Raw genomic sequence first — 16,672 nt, forward strand, 5'->3', positions numbered from 1 at the left:
TTGCAAGCTGCAGACTTTGAAAAAGAGCTATGCATTGCCTACTTACTTTCCTTTAGCAGTTGTCACTATCTATCCAGACAAAGACAAGCCTTATTGCTCTCTACAACTACCTGAAAGGAAGATGTGGAGAGCTGGGGGTCGGCCTCTTCTCACAGGTAACTAGAGATAGGACTACAGGGAATGGCCTCAAGTTGCACCAGGGGAGGTTTAGGTTAGAAATTAGGAGACATTTCTTCTCAGAAAGAGCAGTCAGGCATTGGAATGCGTTGCCCAGGGAGGTGGTAGCGTCACCGTCCCTGGGGGTGTTCAAGCAAAGGTTGGATGTGGTGCTTAGGGACATGGTTTAGTGGGTGACAGTGGTGGTAGGGGGATGGTTGGACCAGATGAGCTTGAAGGTGTTTTCCAATCCTAATGATTCTATGATTCTAAGCCACCAAATTTGTGACTGAATTCATTCTGCAAAAGAACATATGCTCAAGGAAATTGTGGGTTCGCGCATCAACTTTTCTTTATTCTGGATCCCAAATGCAACTTGACATGAAAAACTTGGTTTCAAAACCAGTTAAATACTGAGACATTGAAGTTCAACTACTTGTGTCTTTGGATCACTGGCACTGTTAAACACATTAAGAACAATTCTGATGCTCTCAGAACCATTATTTTTAAAATTCCAACAACACATCCAAGGCATAGTATTCATCAGACAAGACGCAAAAGTTTCAAATCTGCCACCACTCAAAAATATCAGAACTGACTAGAAAAGCATGCCTGGGAAGTGTTTTCATTATTCCATGTACTTCTTTTCCCTATCATTTTGGGATCTGACTTCGGCATCTGTACCTGACCCCTGCATGCTGGCTACAATAGGTCTTGACTGAGAGGAGAGTGTGGCAGTGGACCTGGTCAACAAGACAGGGGTGATGGAATCTTCATCCCTGAAGGTTTTCAAGACTTGGCAGAAGAAAGCCACAGCCCACTTCATCCAATCTTGGCAACAGTCTTGCTTCAAATGGCAGCCTGGACTAAATGACCTCCATAAGTCGCTATAAATCAGGACTACTCTGATGGCAGTCTGGACTAAATGACCTCCATAAGTCGCTATAAATCAGGACTACTCTGAAAATGAGACACCAGGACAGTACATCGGTGTTTCCTTCCCAGTGAGTGACAGAAAACTTCCCCCTTAAAGAAATCAGAACCTTGGCCTGCATGAAGCAGTCTGCGATTGTTGCTTTCTGGGATTGTTTGCCAATATTGCTTTCTAGGTTTTCCAGTCTTGCAATGCTTTCTCATGTTGTCTGTGCCCATGACTAAGCTTTGGGTCCTTGAGGAAATCTTATGCTTCCTCCAATAGGTCTATAAATTAAGTCATATTATTGAAAGCAACCTTAACATTAATAAAGCTATTCCTTTATGGTACAATATACTCATTCAAACAAATCCCTCCCACAAAAGACGACGTAAAATCTCCTCATTCGTGATTTAGAGAGGGACATAAACCCTTGGCACTTTGAGTTCATCAGTACAGAACTTTCCAGGCCAGCACCCATATGTGCACAGTCCTTTCTTTTTCCTATATCCTCCATACTGCTTCCAGTTAGGAATTCTAGAGCTGTTTGTGAATGGCACTTCAGCTTTTTCTTGGGCAGTCCACAGTCCAGCAGTGTCACACTCTCCCACCAGTACACATTACAGCATTTTCTAATTAAACTTTTCTGCAGAGTTCACCTGTCTAGGAGAGCTGCATGCTTCAGAGACTACATAAAAGAAAACAGAGGTGAAGTAAAGCATCATCTTCAGCATGCTGCTCTCACCTTTACATTTTTTTTTGCCCAAAAAAGCTCAAATTTTCCTCCCCAGGAAATTTTATGAGAAAATTTTAGGCTAACCTAAGACTTCTAGAACAGTGAGGCTGATCTTATTTCTCTTCTCCTTGTGACTTTCTTTCTTTAGAGAATCTTGCTCCTTCAATATAGTTTCCAACATCTTGCTTGCCTGTCCATTTTTACTGGTAAGCACATAGTTTTCCATCCTCACTTTCTTTCACCATGTGCATCCATGCCCTCAGTCTTTCAAATTGGCTTGTCTGTAGAAGAAAATCACATTGTTTACAGCCATTCGATATCTACAGCTCTCAAACGCTATCTTCTAGATGATTCCCACGTAAAACCTGGATAAAGTATTGATAATTTCTACTTCGAAGATTATATTGGTCTTCAAAGGATACAGGTTATTTTCATAATACAGGACACAAAGTGTGTCAATCAAAAGGAAAATATGAGCGTTAACAGATGAATACAGATACATCCTACAACTAGGTCAGTCAGCCTTGAAAAACATAAGGAATATTGCTAAGTCTTAAATAATAAAATCTAATTCTCTATTCTTGAGAAAATACATCTAATGTATCAATTTGTATTATGCTGGTTAATTTTTTTCTTTAAAACCATCACAATGATATCAAGTTTGCTATACTTTTGTGATATGGATAAAAATAGTTTTGATTTTTATTTTAAAATGAATTGGTATTTAACTCAAATGTTATAAAAACTGACACTACTAAAGAAGGCAAAGCATTGATATTATATAGAGAACACAAACATCCCTCATTCAACGTACTATGTGGAACAAGCAGTTCATTATAAAGCAGTGTCAGTTTTGCATAAAATGATAACGCATTTTTTTTCCCGTGTCTAATCACATAATCTGCATTCCATATAATAAGCATATATACAAAAAAAACGCTATTTATATATAAATAATTACAAAGTCCTCTCAGTCTTGTGAAGCATTACAGTGTTGTAACTTTTAACCATTAAAAGACTTTACACAGACACAGCATTTGAGATCACAACACAATTAAGTTACTGACAAACTGAAAATCTACCAGTTCTCCTTTCTGTAAAAGGTTTATAGTTGCAACAAAAATTAATTCACTGGATAATCATTAATGTAACAGAAATAATTCAGCAAGAAGGTAAGGTATATACTTCTACAATTACTGTCATTTTATGGTTTTGATACATATTTGTGTGGAAGGCTGAATGCAGTAAACACATCAGAGAATATCTTATTACCCAATAATGCACACAGTCAACTACCTCATTGGCATTATAAAATGGTTATTTTAGGTTCTTGTTGTTGTAAGGAAATTTTACACTTTTTGTTGTTCATTTTATTGGGTCATTTCTGATAATGTAAGGTAGGGCACTAAAAGATAAGAGAAGAGAACACGGATATAAATGTACACATGCATACCATTTAATGTGTCCTATCTATTGAACACCTACAAAAAAATATGGTTCATAGGTGAGAACTTTAAACAGTTTATGTGCACTACTACTTGCTTTAAATGTTATTCCTAAAGTCATTTAAAAGAGTCAAATATGAACATGCAATGATGTATTTAAAATAAAATTTCAAGACCAATTTTTTTCAGCTAACTGGTTGTCACCCTAATTGGTGTTTTATTTTTAAGAAAACAAAGAAGCCCAAAAGTGCTTATATCACCTACATCATTTACAAACCCGTAAAAGACAGAAATGCCTGCTATTCCAGAATGCATATTGTTCCTTCAAGAGAGGAAACCCCTTGCCTGTTGCTCTAGTGAACAATTTTCTTTTTGTTCTTTCAGTGGAGTACTACTCTGATATACCACCAAATGAGAACACACATAAAACATGTTCTCCAACACATTCTCTTGTCAAATGAAGTAAGCCACAAGAAGACTAGAAAAGAATTAGGATTTTATATTCAAGTTGCTCTTGAATTCCTCTTTACTCCGACAGCCATATTTCTTTCCCTCACCATTCAACAGTCCAATCCACTCGTTTCACAGACCCTCCAGCCTACTTCCCACTTCCTCAAAGAGCATTTTTCTTCCATTTTTTTGTTCTCTCATTCTCTTGCCCAGGGAATATTACTGCTTTTGCACTGTAAAATCAACTTACTACTTGGATGCCAATGTCCCATTCTGTGACACAACCCAATCTGTGAACACCTATTTTTTGTGATAATACTCATTTAACCATTTGCACTAGGCAAAGAAAAACGGTAAGTTTCCCAGAACCACAGAGCTGCGAAGAGAGATTCACTTCTTATAGTTATTCAGTGTCCTGGGAGGAAGAAGTTCTGCAATTTTACCACTGTGTGTCCAGTCAGGTACAGCCCTGAGCAAAGGTGCAGGAAACTATAAATACAGAAGAAACACTTTTGAGATGAGTAACAGGACTGACCTTTGAAAAGTTGCTACAATTCTTTAAGATATGGCTTGTAACTATTCGCAGTCATGCTCCATTATCCAGCAGACACCAGCTGTGAATCCTGTTTCAAAAGCAGGTTCTGCTGATTTCATTTCTGAAACTAGTCAGGGCTTCATGGTTTTACCTTATAAACTCTTTACTTATTTATTTTACACCTAGTTTGCAAAATGATTATTCTCTAATCCCAGAAAAGGATGAAGCCAATGCTCTTGGGCATCTACTTCAAAAGCTCGAGGGTGTTTTCTACACAAGCAGCTTTAATTTCTTCCTCTACATTTATTTCCAAGCATGTATCAGCTGGAGTTTTAACTATAGGTCAAAAGTGTCATATGTTACCATTACTGTGGTATCCCTACTTTGCCACTAACTAGCTTTGGGCTAAAAAGAAATAACTGGATTTTGTTTTATTTTAGTAGTGGGATGCCAGTGCATCTGCTATGAATCTAAGAGTCCTTGGCAGTGTGCAGGAACTTTTTTATTCTCTTAGGAAAAGCCCTTTCTGTACTTTTTGAAATTTCACGTAGGGTTAGAAAAAAATATTACTAGGAACATCAACTACAAAAGATCATATGCATAGCCACATCCTTTATATATACGTACTTTATCTTAAAAAACAAAACCAAACCACTTTTGACAATAAAGTAGCCAAACACTTTTCAAATTTTCTAAGGACCGCATGCTGTGTACTTAAGCATTTCCATTTTTACTGACCCAAGCCAAAAACATTTACAAACAGAAAGAAGAAAAAAAGTCACAAGTGTCTATGTAGGAAATAATTCTTGTAAAGTTTAAAGCAGTAAGTATACAAATACTATAAAAGCCAGCCACTCTAAAATGACTGTAGCTGTAACTGATTATAGTAATTAAACATTCCCATTATACACTTTTATTGAATTTTCTATTTAAAAAAAATCTGTTTTTCAAAGTGCTTTAAAAATGTGCAAAGCAATACGCAACATTACCATGGTTTTGACACAATATTTATACACACATAGTACTTAAGTCAAATGAAGAGTCAAAGAAAATTCTCTTTTCTAAAGGCATCAAAAGGCCTTTTTTTATTTGTTTCTTCTTCCCCTTTCTCACCCGATCCCCAATTTTTACCTAGCTAGCTGAGCCAGTGCATCAGATGTTAAATGGATGCTCTTATTTTATTTTTCCTTTAACTCACACATTCTTGATTTTCACCTCTGTGCTGTGACTCCCATCCCAGCTCTTAGTAGCAGTGGTGTCACGCTGGCTTGAACTGGCAGACACAGAATCAAAACTGTGTTATGATTAAACAGGTCTATAAGAAAAACACTCCAACTTGCAGAGATTCTTTTCTCAGCAACCATTATTTTTAATGAGGCCAGTTTACTTTTGGAATCTTGGCAAAAAACAGTCATTTACTCTAGTCCTAGAGCAATGGCTGCAAACTGGGCAAATATAAAGATTACATGTGATGTAAAATCTGCATGTGCATATCATTACACAAAAAAAGCATGATGTGCTGGGAAAGAGGCCTGTCAAACCATCGTGTTTGTTAATGAAAAGAACAGTTTTATTCCAGTCTACTGTATCAGATTTGATAGAGCAAGTGTTAACTAAACGTCGTGCTTAAAAGCTTTGATGAGAAAATCTAACACGTTAAACCAAGAAACAGTTCAAGGACAGCAGGAGGCAATTCCAGAACACAGGCGCAATCTATAAAGGCAAACTACCACAGCTTTTTGATGTTAAGTAAGTAGCAATATCAGTATACAACAAAGCTTAGAGGCAGACTGTTGTATCAAGTTTAAAAGTCTAATATCCAGGGTCAAAAGCCTCAATTACCTATTCTACTACTACTTCTCTTAGTGAAGAGATCAATACTAGCTTTAAATTATGATTTGCTTAAAACATTACCTAAATTATCATATTTTTGTCTTCTTCCATTATTATCTGGATTTTTAGTATTTTCATTATGCTGCATCTCAGATACTCAGACTAGGGCAAAACCCGTATGTTTGGACTTCAACAAGCTGGGAGGTCAGAGACACACTTACTTTGAAAACATATACATTTCTAAAAATGGGCTCTGCCCATTAAATGCACCAAGAAAAAGGGCAATGGCACAAGAGGAGTGGCACTTAGTAAAACTGCAGAGAAATTCCTGCAGTAGCATTTTAAAGTCATCTATTTAGAGTGAAAGCATAGAAGTACACATTCAAAAAATACAAAACTGGGAAAAAATCCCCCTTTACTCAAACTAGGGATTTACTATACTTTGACAGATTTAATACAATAACATGGTCAAACAGGCCACATGACACGTTATTAGCTACCTAATAATTTAGTTATGTGGTGAAAGATGATTTTCTAGTTATTTTTGATGGGCATGTGATTTCTTTTGTGCATTTACCAAACAGTTTGGAGGGTATGATTAAATGGTAATTGGAAAAGGAAAAAACATTCTTAATGCAAAAGAGCATTAAAAAACAACTTCATAATAGTACTTTTCATCTTCAATATAGCAAGATACCTTCACACTTGATTCAGGAAACCTCGGATTCCTCTACATATTTTTCTGTGCCTCTGCACTCCTCAGCTTTTATGAAATTACTGTGACCTTCTCAGTGGATGAATCTAAGCTGATTCATTAATTAAATAGGAACATAATTCTGTTGTTACTACATTACCAAAGGAGAAAAACCAAAAACAAAAACAAACCACGACATTTTGCAAATACCCTGGTGAGGCAATTTTAACACTTTTTAAACTTTTGTAAACAAAATGTATGACTTAAGTCACTCTGATTTTTTTTTTAATGCAATATTAATTATCATTATCGGATACTATAAATTAAGCTGCAAAAGCTAGAGAAAATAAATGGGGTGGAGGGGAGAAATGTCTTCTGTACAAATTTTTATAAATTACCAAGTGTCTCTTTTGAGCAGGCTAGGCTGCAATGCCACCTGGTGGTTTAGAAAAAATAACAGGATTCTGTTTGAACAGCGCTTAATGGCTTGGAAAACATGCAATATTCTATAAAATACCAAACATGACAACGTTTAAGTTAATCATTTTAATTTCTTAGTATTTTTTATTCTGCTGCTTTCAGTGTGCAGTGCTTTAGTTAAGTTTTAAAGCTCACACGTCCAAATCTAACTTCAGCAAGGATTTTACAAACGTCTTAAATTGTGAGTTGAACTTGCCAATGAGTGTATTATGCTGTATACAGTTGTACCCACACACACAGAGTCTAGTTCACACAAATAACCCCTAAAATTGAATTCTTCCCCATTTGAGGAAAAATCAAATGCAGCAGAAGTCTAAAAGGAGGGTTACTGAAATGCTTTGTAAAATTACACTGTATAATTAATTCCATAGTAAGAACGTTTTTATGGTGTGTGTTGGTGACCTTTTATTACCATCAAGTTCACAATGCTGGTGGGCTGCCTTTTAATCCCTCCGCAGACAAAGGCCCTAAATAAACACAGATCCCTTCCTGGGAAAAAGTCCTCTCTGGTTAAATGGTAAGGAAATGAGTAAATCATTAGTAATCTTTAAAGCCAAAGCTATAAACTCAAGTTACCTTAAGTTAAAATGAAAGTGTCCTGCAAGAGTTTCAAAGTTCTGTCACAGATAGAAATCTCCAGCTCTTGACTCCAGACTAGGCGCCAGCTGATAAACAAACAATTTAAGTCAAGAGCTGGAGAATTCCCAGCTTTTTCATTTAATGGCTTTGGCCAAGAGTATTTATTGCCTCCAGTTTTATTCTCACTTAGCTCTAAGAGGAAATTTAAACTCATCATTATCTTAAAGCCCCATATGGGCCACAGTCAGCTCACCTGATAGAGCTCCTTTTACTCTGCATAAGTTCTACTCCCCACTAGAAGTGATGTAATAGTGTAAACTAATTAAATGTAGTTTTAGGCTGACTTTTTAATAGGCTAAATAAATTTTGTTCAATATGGTTTATATTCCCACTTGGGGCAGTAACGATTCCAAAAAGTTTAACTTTACAGTTTCCAGTCTAAACTACTTGTAGCTTACTCCACAAAGGACAATTGAAACGAACAAACAAATAAACAGTCTTTGGAAAAAGAGCATCCACCCACGTACTTTGGAAATTCTTTGCCATAAATTCATTCAAAAAGGCACCAGAAGATACACTGAATCATGAAAAAGGAGATTGCACAACAATTCTGATACTTCTAGCAAAGCATTTCAGGAATGCAAGGACATATGTGCAATCACAACTCTGCATTTAGCACTTGCTCTGGTTTTAGAATGAAAGTAAGCAAAGTGATAGAGGTGGAAATTAAATATTAACCAGGCATTAGTGGTTAAGCCAAGGTGTTGAATGCAGTGCGCAAGTCCAACATGAAAATACTTTATCCTAACTGAACAGAAAGATAGCATCATCCCGTGTCTCAGGTGACACCTTCCTTCTTCTGTTCTAAAAATGTATACGCTGAAGGAGGTTAGAATTCTTTAATACAGATTCTAATGCTTACTTCACTTCAGAGATTTTTAAACCTATCATGAGTTAGATTCAGCACTTGCTATCTCATCCCAGGCATCTCTCCCTAATAAAACTTCTTTGTCCTATATATTAATAGCTTAGAATCTTCTTACCTAAGAAATCAATTTCATAAATGTCAGAGACAGAGAACTGTACTCAGCAGAAAGTCTGACTACCATTCCTAAAGGGTTAATAGAAGTCAAACTTGAAGCCAGGAGGTTGTATTCCCCTCCCACCCAGCCCCCTCCCCACAAAATACTTTCCTAACCTGACTTGGCTGAAAAAGCCAATTAATTGTTCCAGTGTCTGCCAAGACTTCTTATTCCTTTAAAAATGCGGATAGTGTTTGAGACAGCTGGCTATTCCAAACCCAGGTAACACCCCTAAATGTGGAAAGAATGAGGGAACATGAATTATGATTAGTATTTTAAATGGATTTGTAATGATACAGACAGACAGATATCTTAAAGCTACTACAGTTCCAGCATCTACAATTTAAAAAGAAAAAGATGGGATCTAGATGTGTCTGCTGCTTGGAAGCAGTTTAATGCAAATTGCATTAAAATATGTGGAGTTAGTTTTTCCATCTTTGTTAGATACTAACAGTACAGACGATTTGAAACATACACACACATGCACAAAGCAACCACCAAGTGACAGACAAGAAACCTTCCGAGCCTGAGCCACTACAATCCCTACAGAAAGTAGTGATTTTAGGTCAAGTTAAGGTCATTGCAAGGCAGAAAAAAGAAAACCCCTATGACAGTTGTCTGCCAAGTATCTGGCTTAGCACTGAGCAGAGAGCTGCAATTAAACCCTTATTTACTTTTCTACAAGAATAGGAGGTCTAAAAGATACGACAGTACCAGGGCAAATAAGGAAAAAGTCCATAAAACTCATTTTGCAACATTTCTGCTCATGAAGAAGCTCATAATAAGAAATTGCTGGCTGACTACATGGAGTCAATGTGAAAAGGAACATTCGTCACTTGCATGGTAAGAAGGAGAGACATTCAAATATTATTAAATAACTAAAACATTGTAATTTATATAAAGTTATGATTACATTGTATTATTGTAATAATATAAACTACTTTTATAATCTCTTGTATTTTAGAAGGGACAGCGCTTATTTATATCTTATGATAGCACTTCCATTATCACCAATTAAACACATCAAATTTATTGTATGTCTTTCCTGTAACCTCAGTTTAAGCCCACAGATTGTACTTTGGGTAGAAAAACCCTCCTGTTTAAGTAAACAGGAACACCTGCATGTTATGTGTTTTGTGCCCTTCTGAGAGTCATTCTTTTAATGAACGTGTACACTAATCAACAGGAAAGTGTGAGCCAATATGGACAATTTCTCAATCCTGGAAAAAAAAACTCACAAGGTTCTAAAAATATACGAAAATTAACACAAGAAAATAAAATCAGGGACATCTTTCTGTCCATTTTTCATTTGCTAGCTTCTATTTGGTTTTTAAGAAAAGTGTTACAAATGTGCAACACTTGCTACCCTTGATTTCCATGCAGTTTATTTAAATACATAAAAGGTACAGAGTTCTGTCTCATCGTAGTGAGTACTTCCTCATGTTGACAATTAAATTGGTCAGCTTTCACAGTAACTATCTGATGCAAAGTAATCAAGGGCTGCATAGATCAGCTCCCAAGTTCTAAGGCATCCAAGTTACATTGCCATCAGAAAGCACATTTTAAGCTTGGGAAGGTCAAAAAAAAAAGTGTGTACCATTCACTTAAGCCACATATGCAAGCGACCATAAGCAGGTAGGTACCTTCCTAGTGAGAGCTGTGAGAAGAATTACAAATTTTAATAACACTTGGCAAAATTGCAGACAAAGTCCCATGGTTTCAGCAACCTACATGAGCATCAGGAACACTTAAAACTCCACATTAAAGCCACACACCTATAAAAGAAACACTCCTGGTTGCTTCTTTTGCAACTGCAGCCTATGCCAGGTACTTACGGAGAAGTACCTTTCAGCTAGTAAACCTTCTCCAGTTCTTTTTCTCCCAAAAAGCCCTGTATACTTTGTCATCGGAAATCCAGGGCAACAATTGGAATTTAAAAAATGTGTTTTATTTCATGAGCCAGTGTGGAAGACACTCAAGTTGTTATAGAATCAAGTAACAGAGATTCAAGAATGCTTATTCCCAGCTGCAACCTCATTAAAAACAGCAGTATGCATACCACAGTGGATGAAGGGAAGGGGAAAAATGGACATTATTTCTGCTTCAGTTACAAAATTAGGAGGTAAGAGACAGCATTTAAAGCGAGCCAAATATTGTTGTGCTGAAGAGACGTAAATACAGTAGTAATGAAACATAACAACTTGTAAAGCCTAAATACAGAATTCTGCTTCAAGATCATGTTTGCAGGAGATATTGCTTTGAAAATAACCATAAAATACTCTAACCCTATACTATTGCATTTCTAAGAAAGGCAGAAAGGAATAGAATTCATTGTGCTAAACTACACTTCAACAAGGTTTAAATTATATATCAACAGGACTAAATACAGAAAATAAAAAAATGTTAAACCCCTGAACATAGGTGACAACAAATAAAAAATTCTCTATATTTAGTTCAGGATGAAGAATATTTCCAAATAACTAGACCAATTAGATGTACATCATCCCCTTATTGCTGCACTACTTAAAAGAAACTCAGATCCACTCAAAAGCAGTGTCTGATTATGCTTGTGCAGCTTTTGCCAAATAAAAATGCTGCCTGAAATGTCCGGCCAAATCATGCCTAGAACACCAGTCTGCATAGTGCTTTGAAACCCTTGAGTTTCACAGATAGTAACTTAGTAGTGTAAGACACACACAGATTGCCACAGACACTTAACATCCACTGTGGATGCTACCTCTTCAACCACTAATTAATTCCATTGAAACAGATGGGCTTAGGTAGATGCTTAAGAATATTATGCTGAATTGGAGCTTTACAGATGTACTCTGCTATGGGCTCCCATATAGCTACTTCTAATGATATTGTCCCGTGACTGCATGTAGTTTGAATTTCTTGATTCTTAGCAATAAAGGAATGCCAGTAACAATGTTATTGAAATCAAAGTTTCGATAGTGAACTAAGTCACTAATTTTGTGACATTTCCATTTTTTGGAAGCTTCTGTTTGCAGAATCCAAAATTTAAAATAGTGGGGTTTAATATATACTACAGTTTTAGCCTTCAGTGCTTTTAAACATTAATCCCAACAAGCTAAAAATAAACTAATAAAATTTAAAATGAGTTGTCTCTGAAACATTCAAGATTTGGAACACTTGACCTATGAATTTGTTAACATCTGGAGTTAGGAAAAAAAAAAAAAAGATGTAGAACACTTTCAAATGCTTCAGTGGGATCCAGTGCCCCATGGTTCAGTAAGCTGCTGCTATCTGCCTCCATGGTTAATTTTACTTCTGCTTCCCTTTTCCCTTTTGTCAATAAGAGAGAATATACAATAGAGCAAAGCAGTTCTATTATGTTTGTCCAGTCAGTAAGAATTACTCTACAAATCTGCATGAATACCTGAAAATAGAAGACACCAAAGGATGAGTACACAAGAAGTTGCCAAACCACGTGTCCCCTCCTCACTTTGCTTTCTACCAATTCTTTTTTCTTCTGAGTAATTCAATAACAAAGGGAAAAAAAAGCTATTGTACTTTACTGCTTCTTGCATAACGTGATGAAAGAACTGAGAAAGAAACTTGTTTTCTATTTTCAACTGTATTATTTGGTCTAATAAAAGCTTCTCCCTCTCTGTACACAATTCCCCTTCTTTGTATTCTTAAACCACCATGTAAAAGAACACTAGTACTGTGTTACTATGATTAGTACTGAAACATTATAGATATGTGTTATTTGTGTGGCAAGAATTTAATTAGCATAATAATACAGTACTATGGTAAGAATTTATGACTAGAAGGAGCTGAAATTCCTCTGTGGTTCAGCATTCAGGGCCATGTGAAAACAGCAACGCACACCACTTTTAGACTCAGAGGATTACTGCACCCAAGTAGTAATTCACCCACATCCCACAAGGAATGGCAGAGCCCTAGCAAATGCCACTCGTAGCCACATAGGGTTACATTTGACTGACAACTGCATTTGGCCTCTCTTTTTCCAATTAAGCTCCATCTGTTTGCTCTGCTGAACCGGCTGGCTTTTGGCCCCTCAACAGAACATCCACTGTATGTTATTGCATCCACTTCCCCAAATCTGTTCAATGCCAGAAGCCTGGAGATGCTTCCTCAAAACATGTCATTGGGAAGGGGCAGACAAGATGGGTACCTGGGTGGGAGAGGACGTTTGGCATGTGAGTAATGGGAGCAACTTGAAAAAGCATGTTTTTAATACCCTTGGCACATCCAAGGAAGGGTTAAGTGCCTACATTAAAAAAAAAAAAAAAAAAGCACCATTTTTCTTTCATTATATAGTCTGACCAAAAAGCCTCTGAAACCAAAATTAAATACTATGTTCCCTTCCACTCCCCAACGTACACACTCTAAAATAAATAATGGCCAAACTGATTTAAATGAAATTCTGTAGAAGAATTTGTGCTTGGATGAAAATGGCACATTTGAGCCTGAAGCAAAAGTAAAACCGCCAAGTTATAAACCTCTCAAAAGGAAGGTTTATAATGGAAATGCCAACAGACCCTTAACTATAGTGGAGCTGTTAGGTGCCAATGTATAAATAATTTTAGCTTTTGTGGTCAACTTACGATAAATTAGATACAGTGCAAGTGGAAACAGTAGGGTTCTGATTCAGTAAACAGTAACGGCCAAGAGTACATGTTTGGATTTTTAGACAAGTATAGCATAGATTTGATGCTGGCTCTGAAATGGAGTCTATAAGGGACGTTTGGACTTTTTTAAGTAGTAAGCAAGCCATATTCTGAATTCTTGAGGGCTTGTAAAATAAAAACTCCTTAACAAGCTTTGCTGCCTACTGTTTCAATCTTCTTAGAGTCCTTTAACCCTGTTACCAAAAATGCTCTGTTTAAGTTTGGTATAATTGTCTGCTAAGGAAAACAACATACTAAATAAATGCACATAACCGCATTTAGCAGTAAGAATTGCTAAGCATACTAATACAGTCCAAAAAAAGTGCCAATAACTGAACAGTAACAGATTATTCACCTTCTTCTTTATTAGGTGTGTCAGTTGCTCCACCGCTAATAGAAATGCCTTCCTATAGTCCAGTTTGGTTTAGCACAGGGACGTTTGGGTGATCAGGTACGTTTCTCTTGGCGCTGGAGGCAGTTATTGCATTGTTTCACAGCAGTCAAGCCCCATGCCTTAGTGTGACATGTTGAGGCAGTGAGTGATGCTATTAGCCTTCTCTGTGGGAACTTCCATCTTGGACAGGGTGGGAGCCGTCGGAGGCAGCCAGGATTCAGGCCGAGGCTGCTAAGAGGATGCTCCAAGTCAGGAAGTGCTCCTGCTTGCCAAACCCACATCAGCTTCTCATTTGGTACTTCCGCTGCAAAAGCTTCCCACTGCCCCAGCATCATCCCGAGCTCCCCACTAATGTAAAGTCTAAGACGAGTATCTCCAGAGATAGGAAAGCTATAACACACACTCTTGGTTTGTTCTAAACTAGAGCTCTGTTATGACAGTGCCTCACATACTGGTAATGCTAGTGAAAACTGCTTTTTTCTAACTGTCCTTTAACTTCTAAAAGAGAAAGAAAAATCTCTACTCTTCCAGCATACTCAATGTGAAATACCTTATTAAGGGAAAAAAAAAGCATTTATTTGATCCCAGATACTTTGGACTACTGGCAACTGCAACATTGGGAAAAAGTTTTGTGTCAGACAAACGTGGAACATCAGAAATCAACTAAGTTCAAAGAACTAACTATCTATAGTCATAAAACTGTATGGATTATCTATAGTTACAACTTACATTTACACTGGTTACTGAAAAGTCATGATTGTAAGCAAAACCAAGAAATCTAATGTAAACAAAATACAAGAAGTACACTCCTCAGCCAGTCTGTGAGCCAACGTCAAAGTGACCTTCTCTGTACTCACAGTGGCAAATAAACCAAGTGCCACAAGTCACTCATTCCCACCACGTGTTCTCAGAAAGCAGATGAAATATACAGATTGATAACAAAATGACAGCAAAGATGTGTTGTTTCTGACTGCATATGGTTAAACTATATAGTTGCTGACTAACTAAGAGCAAGAGTTTGCAGCAATTCATATCAAATAAAGTAAATTAATAATAATCATGTCAGATTAGAATTATTGCCAATGACCTAAATTACATATTAAGAAAGCCCCAGAGGTTTACGAAGAGTTAAAAAACATAGAGGGATACCATCAAATCATTACATGATTTAAAATATATAAAGGTTTTAATAAAGTGTTACACAGTGTTTCACACTTTCCCCCCATTTTACTGCAGACAAATTTAATATTCTTCCACAGTTGTTCTTCCAGCTAAATTAACTACAGGTATGAAAAGGATAACTAAGTTTTAAGGGTTAAACTTGTAGGTCAAATACAGTGCAGTAAGTCATTTTGTTTTCACTTCAGGTTGTATGTTGTATTTGGCACGAACAGAACTGTAGTTAAAAACTGTATCTTTTCAGCTCAGGAACTGCCTGACTCTCATTTGTCCTCTGCATTTCAGTAGATTGAAGCAGTGAGCCAACAGGACTAAATACTGTTGGACAGACTGAAAGGTGAACATTTACATAGTTCATATGCTCACAAGCTGAATTCTAAGTCCATATCAACAATAAGAGGCTATATTGCTTCTCTTACGTTTTTATTTAATTATACAAATCATGGATTTTTAAGATGTGTTTGGAGCAGAAAGAATTAAGAAGTCTTGGTATTTCTATTTGCGTTCTGAGGATTAATCAAGAGTAGTCCTCCTACAGAAAAAAGCTTAAGCTGCTGAATTGTCTCAAAGCCAGCAATACTAAAATACTTTAAAAATTCATTGGTTTCCAGGTGTTTGTTTAAATCGTGGAGGGAATACTTCTGCGAGAACAATTTTCCTCTTTTTTATTGGCACAATTTAAGAAACTTATCAAAACACAAAGATGCTCCCCACTATAAGACAACTTTCTGCAACAAATCAGCATCTTAGAATGGCTCAGGATCTTCAGATGGTTTCCCATATAAATCCCAACCTTGCCCAACATGTCACCATGATTTTAAAAACAAAACAGAAGTCACTCATAATACTGGCATCCTCAGATGAGGGTCAACTGAAGATCAACTTTCCTTCCTTTCTACTCGTCTTGGATTCAGCCATTTAGAGGATCAATGAACAACATACTTTCAAAGGCCTGCTCAAACGTCTCTGCACTACAAAATGAAGGGCAGTTGCCCCTATCTATAAAGTTTCTCCCATCTGTTTATTTTCTTTCCACTTCTTTAAAACAGTTTGTGTTTAATGCGCCTACAAAGAAGCCTTCTTCAAAAGAGAGTAGTTTGCATGACGTGTCCCAAGACATTGGTTCAGGTACTTAGGATGTTCTTCTCATGTGTCTAGTGTAAGACCTGCTCTGCTTTTTATTTGTTTGTTTAAACAACAGGAATGTGCATCTGCAGACTGAAAAAGTCTGCTGAAGGCAGCAATTAATTGGTGCAAGTACAATGACTTTGCAATAAGATTCAGAATAAGCTGCATTTTCTCCAGTGGCACCTCCAGTGCTTGCAGCTAGTTAGGGTCGTCCTCATGGTGATGGCTGTTGTGAAGGCACAGCATACTTACGGTTCTGCTCTGTGCTACCTATTCCAGTTTATGTATCTTGCCCTGGTGTGCTGTGGTGCTGGGTTCACTGTCGAAGTGTGCCATCCACATTTAGCGTCATACAGAATGATTCAGGAGGAGTCAGGGCATTATTAAGGTCTGGTACTGATCATCCCCAC

The 16,672-nt window shown here is 36.9% G+C and overlaps 1 protein-coding gene and 1 long non-coding RNA gene across 4 annotated transcripts in view; both read right to left on the reverse strand.

The window, feature by feature from the left end:
• HIBADH (3-hydroxyisobutyrate dehydrogenase) overlaps window positions 1–16,672 on the reverse strand; it is a 91,218-nt gene that overhangs the window by 52,899 nt on the left and 21,647 nt on the right. The gene's annotated exons all lie outside the window — the stretch shown is intronic.
• Window positions 463–9,146, reverse strand: LOC121065136. 2 transcript variants are annotated; one of them, XR_005816918.1, is made up of 4 exons: window positions 9,020–9,146; window positions 1,890–2,086; window positions 1,087–1,757; window positions 463–1,031 (listed from the first exon to the last, which is right to left on the reverse strand). It is a non-coding gene; the product is annotated as an uncharacterized LOC121065136 (long non-coding RNA). The 2 variants fall into 2 exon arrangements; XR_005816917.1 differs by having other exon boundaries at window positions 1,087–2,086.

Source organism: Cygnus olor, chromosome 2 (assembly GCF_009769625.2).
Source record: "Cygnus olor isolate bCygOlo1 chromosome 2, bCygOlo1.pri.v2, whole genome shotgun sequence".
In the NCBI taxonomy this organism is placed as follows: domain Eukaryota; kingdom Metazoa; phylum Chordata; class Aves; order Anseriformes; family Anatidae; genus Cygnus; species Cygnus olor.